At 42.6% G+C, this 18,674-nt stretch overlaps 1 protein-coding gene across 1 annotated transcript in view; it reads right to left on the bottom strand.

The window, feature by feature from the left end:
• Positions 1–351: 351 nt before the first annotated feature.
• LOC147653201 (uncharacterized) overlaps positions 352–18,674 on the bottom strand; it is a 56,109-nt gene continuing 37,786 nt past the window's right edge. The window contains exons 8-11 of the mRNA XM_086890445.1: positions 4,886–4,958; positions 4,291–4,518; positions 2,567–2,702; positions 352–2,291 (exon numbers count right to left, since the gene is read on the bottom strand). The gene's annotated coding sequence lies outside the window, so the exon portion shown is untranslated. The remainder of the gene's footprint in view (positions 2,292–2,566; positions 2,703–4,290; positions 4,519–4,885; positions 4,959–18,674) is intronic.

Consider the following 18,674-nt stretch of genomic DNA (forward strand, 5'->3'; position numbering starts at 1 on the left):
TGTTTTTCCATAGTAAATTACAAAGTCTCCTGCACCCATCTTCCCAATATCTCATTCTAAGTGCTTGCTACTTTAATCCCTTAGGAAGCAAAAGGAGCCTCAGGTGTCTCTGGATCAACAGAAACTAAACAACACAGCTTGACAAAGTATATCAAATTGTCAATCAACTCAATAAAGAACTCCCACTCCAGAGATAGCTATCACCAGCTGATGAATTTGGCTAGGGCAGGTTTAGTGAAGAAAAACTAGGTCTTTATTACCAAATCAGTTAGGAGTTGTTCTACCGTACTGCCCGTAGGATGGGAGTATAAACACCATATTCTTCACAGCCTCATCCACAAAGAATTCCACCTTCAAATTAAGGCTGCTTTGGAGTTGGACCAAACCAATGAAAACTCACTCATCAAACACAGTGATGGCAGCATGCTCAGTCTTTGCAATACAAAACTGGCAACTAACAGCACATTCCTGATCACATCTCCAAGGCTGAGTGTACAGAACTGCAGTGGTGGCCAGGCCCTCGCTGACTGCCAAACCTCCAGCCATCATCCCTTCCTCTCACAGCGACAGGGCAGAAAATAACAACAGCAGAAACTAGATTTTTAGCTTAAGCTAAAACCACAAAGGTCATTGATGAAACAGACTGGAGTGCTTTAGAAACTAGCACGCAGATTTAGCTGAAAACAAATCTTATTGATCACCAATTACAATGAATACTTAATTCTATCATTCTGCATTATTATTAGACAGTCAGAGACAGCCAAGCTGACCTCAAGCATGCTGAAGCATCGGGGCCAAGCAGTGCACATCTTCCCAGGAGCTGATTTACCCATCGTTCTCAAGTGAATTCACCTGCACACAGCCCCACGGTAGAACTGCTAGGCTGCAAAATAAAAAAATAGCTCTGCTTAAGAGTCAAACCCCAGGACATAGACCATATGAAAGGAAGAATGAAACCTGCAGCATTTGGTTGACCTTCAATGCCCTGAGAAGATGACAAATTCCCCAAGATGAACAAGTGCCCAAAATACAAAGCAAAGGACTGACTTTTAGGGATCAAATGTTAAATAGGCCTGTGAAATTGGAGTTGTTAGGTTGCACATGAAAGAAGGGAAAAAAGAAAAAACCACCCCAACCCTCAACTGCAATTTTACATCCCTCTTGGAAAATTTGCTTTAATAAGAGAGAGGAATGGATACAATCTTCCCCTCACCTGGAGATTTTAATCAATTCAAGCCATTTCAAATCTGGCAAGAAAGCCCTACCACAGTCCCCATCAAACAACATTGCCTTTCATTTTTGCTTCTCATGACTACTTCAGAGCAGTCTAAATAACAGCAAAGAAGGAAATTCAAGTTGCAATTCAAACACTAAGCTCTGGAATCCCACATTGCCTTCAAACACCTGCATGAAACACTAACTTCATGCTCTATGCTCCCTGCTTTCTTCTAGTTTACTGCACAGTGCATTATTTACATAAAACAGAATTTCTTCTGTGGGAAAGGCTTGCATGGTACTTCAAAGCCTGAATAAATCAGGGACTGCAGCTTGAACTAACAAAAAAATCATCCAAAAAATTCCTTTCAATATCTGCATTGTATTACCTTATCATGCTACCTGTCTAGCTGAGTTATTCAGGTATCCACACCAGAAATGACAGACAATGTCTCTCTATGATGATGTGATGTTACTTCAAATGAAAAAAAACAATAAATAAAAATCACAGATTAATTTCCCATACAAATGATGACTCACTACTCCCAAATCCTTCCTTATAGCAGGATGCTCACTTCAGTCTGGAAGTCTTCATGTTGCAGCCTGCAGGAATCAGCTTATTTCCTGTCAAGGGCTGGAAAGCCTTACAGGAACTGGTTTTGGTTGAAGAACTTCTCCAAGGTGCTTACCTGTGGGACTTATCCAGGTAAGGGATGTTAGCTCCCTCTTCTTTGAGGTTCAGTGTCCAACCACTCCTACTGCTGGTAAGAAGAACAGAAGAAACATCTGCCCATAGCAAGGACTGCACTGGTGGGCAAAGTCCAAATTCCATCCTTCAGGGAAAAAGAAACAAAGACTGAGGAATTCATGTCTGTTCAAAATTTCATCCTTGACTACTGAAAGCATTGGAAGCACATGTGTATGTTTAAAAATGGAATTGTCCTCATTTAAGAATAAAAATAATTTGATCCCATCACCATTTTTCTTGGTCCAATCCTGAACTGCAGATCCAAACAGCTGAGAAAGCATGGAATAGTCCGCTGGACAGCATTAAAATGAGCAACTCCTGTATCTTCCTAAGATAAGAACACAAATCACAAAGAAAGGCACTCTGAGAAAAAATTTCTTAGAGGAAGACCTCAATTATTTTCCAGCAAGGCAGGTAATATGCATTTGGCTATTTGTTAGAAAAAAAACCAAAAAACAAACCTGTTTTTATACAAGATTTTACTCATATATTAACTATCACATATTTTGCAAAACAAAAAGAGACCACAGCAAAGTAAAATCCCAATTTTTTCCTATATTTAAGCTGTGATAGTATGTCTGAAATGGGAATCCAGAGCCTCACCAGATTAATATCACCACTTGGACCAGAGAATTTGCCATATCCACTTCTTCTGGTTTCGTTCAGTTGGAGCTTCTGTTTGTACAGTGATGATGGCTCTTGAACATTCTGGGATTTAAAGTAGTCCCTGAAGAGATGGCTGACAAAAATATGATGTTACTTTCAAGATGCTTTTTAATTATTTCTACCCTCATCCAGAACCTGCAAACATCTGATCTCCTTCACTATGCTCCAAGCTCATTAAAACTGGAACGCTAAATAAGAATATTCAAAATATTTTGTTTTGCATTGCTAAAGGCACCACTGCAGGTACTTGACTCATCCTTCAGACTGTAAATAAATAAATGAAGTCTAGGACAGGTCAAATAAAGACACTATGTTTTCTGTGTTTTGTTGGGGTTGGTTTTAGAAGACTTAGGAGATTTGAAACAGATCTTTTATTAAGGAATTGTTCCTAAGGGACTTGACTTACAGAAATTAATTTATACTTGGCAGTGCATTTGATTGATTGCAGTTCCTTTTTTTCAAATACAAACCAGCATTTTCACTACCAGGTGTGGTGGTTGGAAATGTTGGGACTGTAGAACACTGCAAGGCTAATTTCTCCTCCAGTCTCCATCATTTTTATGTAGCTCAGCATTTTCTCATCCTTACTGAGATCTGCTGCAAATTTAAAATACCCTAACAGGGCTGAGAGAGTATTGCAACAGTGTTTATCTAGTGTATCATTACAGTTCTTGTTACCCTAATTCCACAGTTCTGAGCAACAACTCTCATTTTATGGGCAGGTAATTGAGCTCTATGATACATGAATTGATTTGCAGGGGAAATACATTAAAACCTGGCTGGAAAAGAAAATTATTCAGGATCTTCACTCTGATTGCCTTTTACAGCTACCACTCTAGGACCACTGAAAGAGCTTACTTTAGCTCATGTCAATGAAGCTACAATTCAGTGTTTGTCCAAAAAATGTTCACATTCTAAAATGAAGGTTACTGTGGTTTCCTGAGTTATAAAGGCAGAATTAAAGATTACTGCAGATTCTTAGATCAGGACCACTTCCCAGCTCAAGAACTATTTAGTGGGAAGAGCCAAGGCAAAAGGCAGCATTCAAGCAAGTGTTGCTGATCAAGTGAGTTATGGGTTCTACATGAAAATGTTAGCAAGGGTGATCCAGTCAGATCTCATGTCTGCCTGTGGTTCAGCACTGCAGCTGCTAACACCCAGAGCACCAGATCCAATCACTCCTGAGGAGCAGGTTTGTTCAAGCAGGCACTGTTGTTTCAGGACCAGTGAAAGACAGGACAGAGACAAAATTGATAGTACTCCCTCAGTGCAAACAGAACTTGCCCTGCGACAAATTTGCTCCTCTCTGGCCCTACTTTTAACATCCCTGCTCTCAAATTCCTATTTTTAGCAGCTTCTCATAAAAGGCATTCTTACTCAGAGAAGTGAATGTTAGAAGTGTTCATTTGAATGAAGCAAACAATTAAGCAACATCTTCCCTAAAGTGATTTTGTAAAAGTTATGGTTTAGTTTTCTTCCTAATTGCTTGGAAAAATCGGATTGGCGCAGGAAATGGGAAGGGTTGGCTAAAAGGAGTCAGCTGATGGGAAGCAGCCAGTAACTCCTGCTGCTGCTGACCTGCTGCAACTCCCAGGTAAGAGGACAAGTGCCTCATTTGTAATCAAGTCTATATAAAACACAAAAGAGGCAGAAGGACAAACCTGGTTCATAAAGGCAGCAGTCTGTGACCAAAAGCAGCAGAGTCAGCAGCCAGTGTTTCACTCCTGATGAGAGCCCACTTGCAAAAGTTCCACTTGAGTACCTGCTGCAGAGCAGAGGCTGTTCTTCATTGATGTGTCAAACCATGACAGCCATACTTCTGTTGCTATTCAAAGAACAGGGATAAACTCCGGGGTTTGTTAGGTTTTAAATAGTTTCCAATTTCAGGCCTAATAGAAGGCAAAATGGAAAATATCACATGTAATAGGACTTAAAAATAGAAATATGGAAGAACACAATGTTATACTCATGTTACCTATTACTTTTTCAGCTGAGCAAAGTCTTCACAAACACTATAAATACATATCTTTTTCCCCCAATGAAAATAATAATAAAAAAATCTGTCTTGTAACCTGAAAGAAAAGAGATAAAACCAAAGCAAACCTGATTCTTGTAAACAGAAAATGTTGCTTAAAAATTGAGTTTGGGGAGCATAAATATTTAATTGCCTTGAGCATGTCTTAGGAATTCACATTTACTCAAAATAGTGTCAAGAGCAAACAAAACTGCAAAACAATCTCTTTTAGTAGGAAATACCTTGTGAGAATCAAGTGTTTTCTTATCATCTTTCACTGTTTCACTTGATGTCTGAATCTTCTAACTCCAACTCCTAGAACAGCATCAGTGGGGGAGAGAGACAATGAACACTCCTTCTGTTATTTGACTGACTGCAAGGTTTTGACATGTAGAGTATTAATAAAAATAATTTATTCTCACAGGGTTTTGTCAGAATAACAAGCTGGTAGCTTTAAATATGGTTAAGAAAATTTTATGTATGTTAGGAAAAAACAAACAAAAAGAAACATTTGCAGTAGTAGGACAAAACCATCAAAAAAAAGGTATATAGCAGATATACATATTTATATTCATATATATATATCTCCAATTTCCCAAAGCATTGCTCTAAGAATTAGACAAAACTGGCTACAAAATTCAGATTTTTTAGGTTATTTATTGACTGTAAAGTGAATCCTGACTGACAATAAATATCACTGGGGAACATTAATTATTAAATATACATTGTCCAATCTTTAACAAATCAACTTTAGTAAGAACAGTTTTAAATCTAAAAATAAAAACAATTTCCAAGACACTTATTTTAAGTAATTGCACTAAGAAATAGTAAGACCTTATATATAGTTAAATGACTAGCAGCCAACTCACATCATCATAGTAAGAATAATATATATGTACTGCAATTTTAAGTGTTATGACTTCAAGAACTTGTAGTAATAACCAAGCATTACTTGCTAAATAACACAAAATTTGTCTGATTAAGTCTGTTTAAAAGAATATGCAATGGGAATAACTAAGAGCTGAAATTAATGGTGTTAGCTTGTAAAGACAGAAATTTACTTCTTACAAGTAGGAAAACATGCAATATATTCCTATACTTAACACATGTTCGTAGTACAGACATTCCTGTTAATAAATTTCAGGTTAAAATTGACAAATGTGACATGTTCTACTATATGGAATTTCTTCAAGTGACTGTTGTTCCATCGGACAACACAAACTAAAAAATGTCCTGCCTCTCAGAAATATTATTCTGTTTCTACTCTTTACTTTATTTTTTTATTTTTTTTTTTCACTTTTAGAAAAACACAGATTTTTTTTTTTTTAGTATTAGAAAAATATAGGACAAAAACAAGGCTTAAGTTTTAGATAGGGAAGAGAGAATAAGGAGATGCTTTATAAGCTGAAATATTTTTCTCTTAAAGCTATGGAGATGGACAACCATGTTCTGAAAAAAACTCCTTTAATTCATGACAGAGTATATTGGGAAGCATGGAGTGTTCAAAGTGTGGATTTTGAGTAAAAAGTAGAGTAATTGTGATACAGTGAGGCGCTGGAACAGAGTGGAGTGAAGATTTGAGGCCTTGAGGGCAATGAGAAAACTGTTTTCCTGCGAAGCTCACAGAGACAGATGAAGAGGACTCATGGCCCATACACACCTCAGAGTGATGTGAAATGGGAGGAGTGAACTGATGGCAGATTTCCGGGCAGCTGGCATCAAACAAATAGAAAACTATAACAGAAATATTTTTCTTGTGAGAAACTCCATAGATTAGCAGAAGAAGATTTCTGTTTCTATACAAACACTGATAAAGAGACTCTAGCAAGAATTGGGACTGTTTTAAACACCAAAGTTCCAAAGTCTTTTGTCTCTATCTCGTCATGTGAACAAGGGAATGCTGGGTAGTGCGGGATAAAAGGGTTTTCTGAAAGTTTATTCTGGTGTTCTTATTCTTGTAGTTTTGTGAATAAACTTTCTTTATTCCTTTTAAGTTTTAAGCCTGTTTTGCTCTTGCTCTAATCCATATCTCACAGCAAGAAATAAGTAAGTTTTCTAGTATTTTTTCAGTTACTGCTTTAAAACCACGACAACTGTGTTTTCACCATCACGTCAGATCAGCTCTTGGACTCACAGCTCACCGCAGACCTCGAAACAGGAGGCAAAGATCTGCACCACTTGGCCTTTCAGAACTTCTCACCCATCTATGACCTTTCTGGGGCCAGCTTCAGAAAATGGGGGGGAAGCCATTCCAAGGAACACGACCAAGGAAATCACACAGCACTCGGGACTTGTTCCAGGCATCAAATTTTTAATGGATGATGTGAAGTAACACCGAAGCAATTCCTGTCCACAGAAAAAAAGATTTCAAATGGTTTTGTCTCAAGGACAATCACTGGAGGTTGAAAGTTTCTGGGGCTGAAAGTTACATGAGGTCCTCAACACTGAGCAATCAATATCCCCACAGTCTAAACTGTGAAATTACTACCTGGGCAAGGAGAACATTTTCAGGATTTTCAACTCATCTCAAAGCCTCAGTAGAACTCAACCAGCAGAATTCCCCTGAGATGGCACTGTGTTCTGGAAGCCCTCAAATACTCACTAAAACAGACTTGACTTTCACTAGGACAGCTGCTCATGAAAATCTGGGGTAAAACCTATGGGAAGTGGCCATGTGCACGCATATTCCTTCTTCCCACAGCAGGCACAATCAAATCCTCCTTTGAATGGCCTCCAAGTTGAGCAGCACTCATTGGCACAGCCTCTTCTCCCACAGACAGGCCAGCGAGCAACACGGCAGCGCCAGCCAGGTGGGCAAGGACAAGAGAGAGCAGATGCCAACAAGGCTTGGAAGCTGGGCCAAGGGAGGTTTACGCTGGCCATTGGGAAGAACTTGTGCCCAGCGTGGGCCATCAGATACTGCAATGGCCTGACAGGGGCTGCTGGAGTCATCATTGTGGCACGGGTGCAAGGCAAGCCAGGCCGCAGCGCTCGGGCCCCGCTCTGCTGGCCATGCTTGCCGCCATGGCTCCCAGCTTGGACTCAACATTCTCTCAGGGTTCTCTGCAGCCAGGGCGTTCTGTGCTTCTGTGACATCACAGCCTCTGGGGACGGCACGCTGGCTGGCAACTGTCCCCAGCTGTTGCTGCGCCCCAGAGCCCAGGCACAGCTGCTCGCAGAGAGACGCCCAGAGCCTCGGTGCTGCTGGCAGAGCACTATGGCTGCTCACGGCTCCTCCGCGCTGCTGCAGCTTTACGTGCTGCTGCTCTTGGCTCATCCCCTCGACCCTGTGAGCAAACCTGAGCGCAGCACGGGTGCTTCTCCTCTGCTTCTGGAGGATTGCCATCTGGACGAGTCGGACCCTGAGCGCATCCGGTGGGCGGCCAGGACATTCCTGCTCATGGACCTGCTCATCATAGGAATGGCCATGGGATGGTCGCTCGGAAAAAGAATTCAGAGACGCTGGCGAGAGGTGAGGCAGGGGCTGGGGGGTCAGGCAGGCGGGATGGGGCAGACCTTGAGGGCCTCTTGGGCACCCTTTGGCCAATGCCCTGCGGCAGAAGGGGCCTGAGCTCCTGGCTGGGGAATGCGGCCCAGGGGCTGAGCTCCATGGACAGCACCAAGCAGAGGCGGCAGAGCTCTGCCTGCTGCAGCCTCTTCCCCGGGCCAGCCCAGCCCAACTGGGCCCGAGTCTCTGTCTCCCAGGCCAAAGGCAGCCCCACAGGTGCCGGCCCCGCTCTGCCCCTCTGCCTCTTCCATGGGGATCCCTGTGCTTTGCCTTGCAGCGGAATCTCCAGAGCCCTTTGGGCCGTGCGGGGCCACGCCGCCATCGAAGACAGGGCTGTCCCACGGAGCTGATGCAGCTGCTGATGGACAACCGTGACCTGATGCGGCTGCTCCTTCGCGACAGCCCTCAACCAACCACCAAGATGGCGGCAAAAGAGGGCAGTGACAGGAGACTCCGCACCTCCCCACAGCTCTGACCTCCAGCGTCGCGCTCCATCTAAAGAACCTTACGGGGAACGGGTGACCAGTGCCCAGCCCAGGCACTGCGACGTTCCCCACCTTACAAGTTAGCCACACCCCTGTTGTTGTTCGATTCCCCACCACGTTTCCCCTAAGAAGTTGACCTTTCCCTTAGTGTTCAGTTCTAAACAGATGAAGTATTCAAGTTTTTTAGCCTTAAGATTCTTACCCCATAGTCTTCTAGTAACGTTGGATTGTAGATTTTAGAAGTAGTCAAGTGAATAAAGTTCACGTTTTCTACACGTTGCTGTGTCATTTTCTTGAGGTTGCACCTGAGACCTGGGGACTCCTTGAGAGATGGCTTTGCATGGCAGCTCCAGACTGCCTGCAATGGAGAGCCCGAGTGCCCCAGCAGGCTTTGCAAGAGGGCGGAGGGCAGCGGGAAAGAAGAAGGTGGCCAATATTCACCTGCCTCCACCTTCCAAGGAAGCTTGCAGTCAAACCCTGTCTGCACTTTAGGGGGGACCCTAAAGGCCCCGGCAGGCATCACCATGGCCCCAGGACGGGGGGCTTGCAGCACTCTGGGGCACCAGGAAAGGAGCAGGATCATCCCTGGAAAGCTGTCTGGAGACAAATCCAGGGAAGTCTCCCCTGGCATCCAGGCAAGGGCTGAATTCAGGCAGGCAATTAGATCCACAGGCTGCCTGGGCTATGGCACCAATCAGTCCTTCTTCATAGATCTCTGGGGGGGGGTTTATATATATATATATATATATATATATATATATATATATATACGCATATATGTATATATGTATCTACATCTGTATTTAGTTCTTTGTATTTATCCTGTTGACCCTCAAATAGGATTAGATTTCATTTTCCTACAAAACAAAACATCCGTTTTTTGATTTTTAGGAATCAACCATCTGTGCTCCCACTTTAAATCACTTCTCTCAAACTCATTCTGCATCTTGCTCCTTTCCAGCACCATCAAATACCTCTGTTAAAATACAGAGCATCAGTGGAAGGACGACAATCTTGTTACTTGCTGAAGAAAGTTAACTTGGATGACATACCTGCTTTTAAAAATCCAAGAGGAACAAAACCTACACATCAGCTTTAGAATTTCAAAAGCTGCTTCCTCAACTCTTCCACACCACTTTACTCTTTGGGGACATTCAGCAGCAATACCAAACAAGCACAGAAAAGAAATGGAAGAAGAAATGCAGATAGTCAGCAGCAGACCACCTACCAAAATACATTTTAAATGCAGCTCCAAGTTCTCCAAGAGCAAGTTTGAGGTGTAAATGGAGACACTCACACAAAATTACTACCAGGTGGTACTTTTGGCATTTCCTTGGGCTTTCCTCTTCATTTTTTTTTTATCTCTCACCTAAGGCAAGAGAAAAAACCCCAAACAAACACAACCTTTCAGGCAGAGAAAAGATGTGGTTGCTCTTGAAGAAAGCATTTCATTCTGCCTGGAGAAGAAGCTGCTGGGAAAAATATTAGCTTTTAGCAAAATGGCACTGTGCTGTTGCACTTGTTCTAGCACTGGGAGAAAGAACAGGCCCGTCTGTAAGGCTCCTGCAGCTCACCCTGGCTGAGGGTCATTGACCACTGAGCACTGCAGGCATCACTGGCAACAACGATGGTGGAAAATGGGGAGGGAGCTGGATAAATAAATGTTTGCCATTGCCTTAGCCAAAAAAACCCCCAAACATCAAAAGCAACCCACCCTCAAAACAAAGCTATGAAAATAGTTTGCCTCTGAATTTAAAGAACTTCAATTAGCTCTATGATGTCTGCTTTTGGTTCAGCATTCATCAATCTGAATTTGAATACACACAGGGTAATGAAAGGTAACTGAAGCTTAAAAATCATGTCTATTGACTTGTGCATAGCCTATACTGAAGCACATTAAAAAGCAGCGTTTTGCTTGAAATCTGCACGGTATTAACTTCATTCAGTCTTACACTCACTAGGTAATTAAATACATGAAGAAATAGATTTTTTTTTTTTTTATTAAGAATGCATTATTAATTAGGAAGGCATGGCTTTAGCAGAGTCTGCTGATACCAACATTACTCAGCTAAGTTCAAAGTATGATCACAAGAACTTGATGACAGAAGCAATGTTCATCAGAGCCTCAACAAGAAAGTTGCAGTTCCAAGTTTTTCAGATGTCCTACACTTGCTAAGGCATCTCCAGAAAGAGGAGTCAACTGAAAATAGCACAGGAAATTTGAAACCCATTTCTCTTTTTGTCTTTTTTTCCTGAACTTTCTTGTGGGCAACAGAAAACTCCCAATATGTGGAATGCAATGTAGTTTTTATGCCAGAGTCATGAGTCATCCCCTCAGTTCCAACCTGATCCAATGCTCACTTGAATCTTGGAAAGGCTCAAATCAGCAAGATGAAATTTCAATTGTATTCATGAAAGGAGCTCTTTACTCTCCATTCCCCTTCCTCCCCCAAATACATCAGCACCAAGTGAGAAGGGCTCAATTTGAAAAATAATTATTACACAATTAAACTTGGACATAGCTAGTTTGCTACAAGTTCCAGCAGACAGACAAACGAGAGCAGAATCAGAGGTTATCAACCTCAATAGAAATTCCAGCTCATGCTTTCCCCAAAAGCCTCATTTAATTTATCCAGGATTAAAAAATAAAAGAGAAATGAAAAAAAATCACATAAAAGCATTTCACATAGTATATAGTGAAATGCTATCATTTCCACCTGAAATATTCATCATCATTATTACATTTTTCCATAGTAAATTACAAAATCTCCTGCACCCATCTTCCCAATATCTCATTCTAAGTGCTTGCTGCTTTAATCCCTTAGGAAGCAAAAGGAGCCTCAGGTGTCTCTGGATCAACAGAAACTAAACAACACAGCTTGACAAAGTATATTAAATTGTCAATCAACTCAATAAAGGTTTTCCACTCCAGAGATAGCTATCACCAGCTGATGAATTTGGCTAGGGCAGGTTTAGTGAAGAAAAACTAGGTCTTTATTACCAAATCAGTTAGGAGCTGTTCTACCGTACTGCCCGTAGGATGGGAGTATAAACACCATATTCTTCACAGCCTCATCCACAAAGAATTCCACCTTCAAATTAAGGCTGCTTTGGAGTTGGACCAAACCAATGAAAACTCACTCATCAAACACAGTGATGGCAGCATGCTCAGTCTTTGCAATACAAAACTGGCAACTAACAGCACATTCCTGATCACATCTCCAAGGCTGAGTGTACAGAACTGCAGTGGTGGCCAGGCCCTCGCTGACTGCCAAACCTCCAGCCATCATCCCTTCCTCTCCCAGCGACAGGGCAGAAAATAACAACAGCAGAAACTGGAAAGCTTAAGCTAAAACCACAAAGGTCATTGATGAAACAGACTGGAGTGCTTTAGAAACTAGCACGCAGATTTAGCTGAAAACAAATCTTATTGATCACCAATTACAATGAATACTTAATTCTATCATTCTGCATTATTATTAGACAGTCAGAGACAGCCAAGCTGACCTCAAGCATGCTGAAGCATCGGGGCCAGGCAGTGCACATCTTCCCAGGAGCTGATTTACCCATCGTTCTCAAGTGAATTCACCTGCACACAGCCCCACCGTACAACTGCTAGGCTGCAAAATAAAAAAATAGCTCTGCTTAAGAGTCAAACCCCAGGACATAGACCATATGAAAGGAAGAATGAAACCTGCAGCATTTGGTTGACCTTCAATGCCCTGAGAAGATGACAAATTCCCCAAGATGAACAAGTGCCCAAAATACAAAGCAAAGGACTGACTTTTAGGGATCAAATGTTAAATAGGCCTGCGAAATTGGAGTTGTTAGGTTGCACATGAAAGAAGGGAAAAAAGAAAAAACCACCCCAACCCTCAACTGCAATTTTACATCCCTCTTGGAAAATTTGCTTTAATAAGAGAGAGGAATGGATACAACCTTCCCCTCACCTGGAGATTTTAATCAATTCAAGCCATTTCAAATCTGGCAAGAAAGCCCTACCACAGTCCCCATCAAACAACATTGCCTTTCATTTTTGCTTCTCATGACTACTTCAGAGCAGTCTAAATAACAGCAAAGAAGGAAATTCAAGTTGCAATTCAAACACTAAGCTCTGGAATCCCACATTGCCTTCAAACACCTGCATGAAACACTAACTTCATGCTCTATGCTCTCCAATACATAGAAGCCATTTATTTGCATAGCCTTTGGCTGCTAAAGCTGGAACCTGCATTTCTAGGAGCAGATGGGCCTGATTCTCACCTTCCCCTGACACACATGAGCAGTGTGGGCCCTGCCTTTCTGGGCACCTCACACTTACTTGTTTCAAACTCTTGACTTTGCTCTCTGGAACACTGCCCTTCCTGAATCCAGCCCAAGCTACAAAGCAGCCACACACCTGCTGAAGTTGCCATTCTTGACATCTGCCTCTCCCCATCAGGATGCCTTGCAAAAACAATTAGGATCCAATGCTGCCCGTGTCTGCTGCAAGGAGGAGCTCTCTGGCTTTTTTACTCCTATCTTTACAACATTCTCTTTCTAAGGTCATGACAGCTGGGTACAAATACAGAGCAACACCTTGAAGCATTAACAAACAGAAGCAACAGAAAACAGAAGCTGCTGCATTTCCTGTGGCCATTTGAGGGTGAAACTGCAAGTGTGAAAATATTGCAGTTCTGTCATTCAGGAAGAAGCACACGTTCCAAAGGAAATCCATTCAAAGCAGATTATACAGCATAGATTTGTTATCCATTTGAAGTTATTAACTGGAAGACAAAGAAAGATTTCTTTGGTAGCCTCACAGGTTTATCTTCACCATTTTTAATGGAACAGTTTCTCTGCTTTAAATATAAGTGGTTTCTTTCCCCCAACAGTCTCATCTCCCTCCTCACCAAGCTGATACGGAATAGAGGAGCACAGATCGTGTGAGGAACAGGTTAGGAATTACATAAATGGACTTACCATGTGGCTACAGCTGATATTTCCAGCTCTGTGGCCTAAGAGCATCCATCTAATGTCCTGCCAGTCCAGCACTTCCTGATGGTATTTGCAGCCACTGCTTCCACACAAGTTAGAACAATGCACTTCTCCTTTGAGGTCATCTGGCTGCTCCAAGTGCAACAATGGAGCGACCAAGTTCCAGTTGCAAGGTCAGCATTACAAATTTAAAACCTTCCTGTCACAAAAGGTAAAGACTCTCCAATCCTGCTGGAAACAAGAGCTTTGAAGAAACCTAACTCTTCCAACTTCAGCTTGCTTCCAACTTGAACGGTATCAGCTTTTTTAGATAATAAAGGATTGTCTGTAGATTACTGTGGATTAAAATTAGAACTGCAGACCTTAGTCTTAAGTTTGACGGTGTGAGGAAGGTGATGGTCCTTCTTCTCCATCCCTGGAATCACCATCATGCACTGTCTCCACTATCTCCAAGAGGTATTTTTTTTTTCAACGTGGATAAACTATTTTAGGAAGTTTGGAACAGGGAGAATGGCTGCCTTCCATACAAATCGAACAGGTTCCATTTTCAAGTGATTACAATTGTATCAAAGTCTTCAGACCCAAATAGGTGTACCTCTGTGAAATACAGAAGCCCTTATGAAAGGCTCACTCAGAAGGTGTGAATAGAATAAAAAAGAAATTCATCATAAAAAAATGAGGAAGGAAAAAGCCTTCATTCCCTAACACTGCAGAATTCCACCCGAGTAAAATCTCACTCACTTTACAATGAAAGGAAAATATTTGAGTGGTGGTGGCAGGGACAAGGCAAGGATATACGGTGCCAGGGAGGATTCTGCACTTAGAGATGCTGAGTATCCAGCCAAGAGACTGAAATTCAATTGCCAAGGCATTTGAATGAAGTCAATTAAGTCACATCACCTTTTCTATTTCAGTGTTTCCATCTGACAAGAAAGCAAAGGCGGGCAGCAGAAAGCAGGTGAGCTGCTGCACTCAGGGGTAGGGATCAAATGAACTATGCTGGTTCCATATGCACTATGGGAAAAGCAGGCAGAAGAGAGGAAGAGCTCTAAAATTAAGATGGAATTTTAACCTCTTCCTTCTCTGTTGACACTGACTGTAGGCATGTCTAACAGCTTTTCAGACAATTGTGTTTGATTTTGTTCCACAAACCTTACCTAGATCCACATTCATTAGCTGACTCTCTGCTGCCATCAAAATTGAGGGAAGGAACACCTTTTAGCACGGCTTAGAAACAGAGGAGATCAAACTAAATTCTGCAGCTCCAATGAGCGAAGGAATTATGTCCTATCCACCTTCATGAAGCCGCAAAGACCAAAATCTCTTGAGAGCATGCCATTTCCTTTCAGCCTTCTACACTGAGCCTTCAGCTCATCACGGATCAAAAGATGCTGCACTAAATTACAAGAAAAATGACTGCATTCTGTTTAGTTGTAATCCTGGTAGTCATAACAAATCTTGTGTGCATCAGCTGGCCTCCAGAAAAATCACATGCAACAGCAACACCATCCTCAGAGCCTCTCCCAGTACCTTACCTAATCATTGCTCCGCCACTGGACAAGACTTGTCCCCACCCTTCACACCTACAGCAACAAACCTACAAATCTTCCAAACATTTCTTCAATTCCACACCCCTCCGGAACATTCCCGCTTAAAATCGCACAGCTGCCCACGGGACAAAGGTCCAGTGTTACAAGCTTCTGCTCTCCCTCCACACAAGCCCCTTGCACATCTTGCACTGCTGCTCTGAAACTGCAAAATTTGTCAGCAGCACCATTAGACTCAGAACTGGGAAACAATTCCTTCTGCTGGGTTAAGTTGGAAACAGTTCAGGCTACAGCAGTTCTTTATTATTCACCCTCATGGAATGCCCCTGCCCTTCAGAGCTCAAGCACTCCTGTGCAGAGCATCTCATGGAGCCAAAGAGAAAGGACTGCTGTCCCAAAAGAAGAGTCTGGGAGGAACTCCCAGTGTCCTTCATGCCTTGAGAAAGCTAAGGAGCAGTCACTGATGGCCTAAAGGGTACAAATTCAGTTCAGATGACAAATTTTCCAGGCTGATCCCCCTCCTCTTTATCCTCTAACACAACTACAAACAAACCAAATGATAGATTTCACAAGGAATAAGGGATGTTTATAAGCAAATCTCTAAACTAAGCCTGGCATGCTCACCCAGGAGTTCAACACAGCAAGGCAGGCACTCTGCACTACCTAGTTCATGGCAAGAGATTTCTAAACTCTACCAAATGAAGTGAAGAAATGAAACAGAGAGCAATAGAACCGTATTTTAATTCATTTCAAGGCATGGAATAACACAGAATCTTTTCCATGAAACTAGGGCATTTTTCTCCCTTATCTAGTGCCCAAGTAAGATTAGAAATTGGGAAAAAACCCACTGAAACTGCAAATGCATTTTGCCCCCAGCTAGAAACAAAAGGTAATTATTTGAAAACTAGAAAAAACTCCAAGAGGAAACGAAAAACATTATGGAATATGTATTATTTTTATCACCCAGAATTCCCCATGTTAAAGGCACAGAGAAAACCATCATTCAGAAGTGGGAAAACAGAGGGACTGTACAAGTGAAATGGAGTTCTGACAAATGATGCTGTGTAGAATATGGGTTCCCAAACCAACAGAACAAAGGCACCCCGACAGCAGCAGCCTCAGAGATTGTACATTGCAGCTGAAGCACGGGGGTTTCTGTAGATTCACCTTGTAAACTGGCACACTTACTTGCCAAGGCTGCTGAACTTCTTTCACCTTAAACCACAAAACCTCCCAGTCCTTCCACAGCAATCACTCCATCAAATCAAGACAGACCAAAACATGTTCTTTGCGCTGTTCACAATAAGATGAAGTTATGTGCCCAAGAGATACCATTTGAAGTCAGAAGGAACAAGCCAGCAGGTGTAGAAAACTGGTATTTGAAGAAGTGACAAAAAGACAGCAAACTGAAGCCCATGCTTAATACAAAACCCCATGATTAATAGAACACAAATGCAGATGGATATGATAAGCTTGCACTGTCGAAGCTAAAATCATTTCTAACAAAAATCACCACATTTCCAAGAATTCAGTACCACTTGTGGTGGCCACTCCTGATCTCTACATAATATGTCAGCAGTTCAATTGGCAAGAATCTCTTTATCTAGATCCAAGCAGGGAAGAAGTCAAGGTCCCAGTGATATGCAATTCTGTAGCTTCATTAGAAACCTTTCATCTTTCAATAGTTGAAATCCAAGCGAGAAAAGAACCTGTTTGGACACCAACTATCCTTAGTAGCAATGTTTTGCAGCACGCAATTTGAAAAGGTTAACCTGCCAGGCAATAATACAGACAAGAAACATGAAAAGGAGGGCAAGGAGAATCATCTGCTGCTGAAACTGCTCTTCTACAAAAACCAAGTGATATGAAGATTCAGCCCGTGAAGAACACATTCCTCAACCAGGAGAGAAAAACACAATTCTTAAAAATCTCTTCTGTCGTTCTGATTGGGAACGGTGGGAAAGAACGACACGGACTCTCAAGGGAGTCACAACAGGAGAATCTTCTCTACTTTATTACTCTAGGCTTGTCTAATAGACAGATACGTGGAAAGTACAGAAAGGAAACTCTTATTGCTTAGTAAAGTGCTACATCACCATCATTGGTCAGCGGGGCTCACCACCCCCCTGTCTTTCTCCTGCAAGGAAAACAAGAGGACAGACAAACAGCACCTGGCAGCTGTTTTCTGTCTGTGAGGATTGTTTTGAAATCCTCCTATGAAATCCCAGGCTAGCTTCTCGGGCAGGACTGATAGGCCATGGGGCCTGCAGTTTCTGCAGCTCTCTGCAGCCTGCTCCAAAGCTAGCATCCATACTCTCCACTACATAAGAAATAGAAAATTGACTACAAATCACGTGTTCACTACTTGTTGCTTGTTCACTACTCAGACATCAGAATTACTACCACAATACTAGAAGAACAATCCAAGAAACATATTCCAGGGATGCATTTTAATTCATTTGCTGCTGCCAGTCGTGCTGTGCTTTGCTTCTATCCATCCATCCTGCTGCAAAAAGGTTCAACTGTGTTTTCACCATCACTTCAAATCAGCTCTTTGACTCACAGCTCACCACAGACCTCGAAACAGGAGGCAAAGATCTGCACCACTTGGCCTTTCAGAACTTCTCACCCATCTATGACCTTTCTGGGGCCAGCTTCACAAAATGGGGGGGAAGCCATTCCAAGGAACACGACCAAGGAAATCACACAGCACTCGGGACTTGTTCCAGGCATCAAATTTTTAATGGATGATGTGAAGTAACACCGAAGCAATTCCTGTCCACAGAAAAAAAGATTTCAAATGGTTTTGTCTCAAGGACAATCACTGGAGGTTGAAAATTTCTGGTGCTGAAAGTTACATGAGGTCCTCAACATTGAGCAGTCAATATCCCCACAGTCTAAACTGTGAAATTACTACCTGGGCAAGGAGAACATTTTCAGGATTTGCAACTCATCTCAAAGCCTCAGTAGAACTCAACCAGCAGAATTCCCCTGAGATGGCACTGTGTTCTGGAAGCCCTCAAATACTCACTAAAACAGACTTGACTTTCACTAGGACAGCTGCTCATGAAAATCTGGGGTAAAACCTATGGGCAGTGGCCATGTGCACGCATATTCCTTCTTCCCACAGCAGGCACAATCAAATCCTCCTTTGAATGGCCTCCAAGTTGAGCAGCACTCATTGGCACAGCCTCTTCTCCCACAGACAGGCCAGCGAGCAACACGGCAGCGCCAGCCAGGTGGGCAAGGACAAGAGAGAGCAGATGCCAACAAGGCTTGGAAGCTGGGCCAAGGGAGGTTTACGCTGGCCATTGGGAAGAACTTGTGCCCAGCGTGGGCCATCAGATACTGCAATGGCCTGACAGGGGCTGCTGGAGTCATCATTGTGGCACGGGTGCAAGGCAAGCCAGGCCGCAGCGCTCGGGCCCCGCTCTGCTGGCCATGCTTGCCGCCATGGCTCCCAGCTTGGACTCAACATTCTCTCAGGGCTCTCTGCAGCCAGGGCGTTCTGTGC

Source organism: Cyanistes caeruleus, chromosome 5, assembly GCF_971803275.1.
Source record: "Cyanistes caeruleus chromosome 5, bCyaCae1.hap1.1, whole genome shotgun sequence".
In the NCBI taxonomy this organism is placed as follows: Eukaryota; Metazoa; Chordata; class Aves; order Passeriformes; family Paridae; genus Cyanistes; species Cyanistes caeruleus.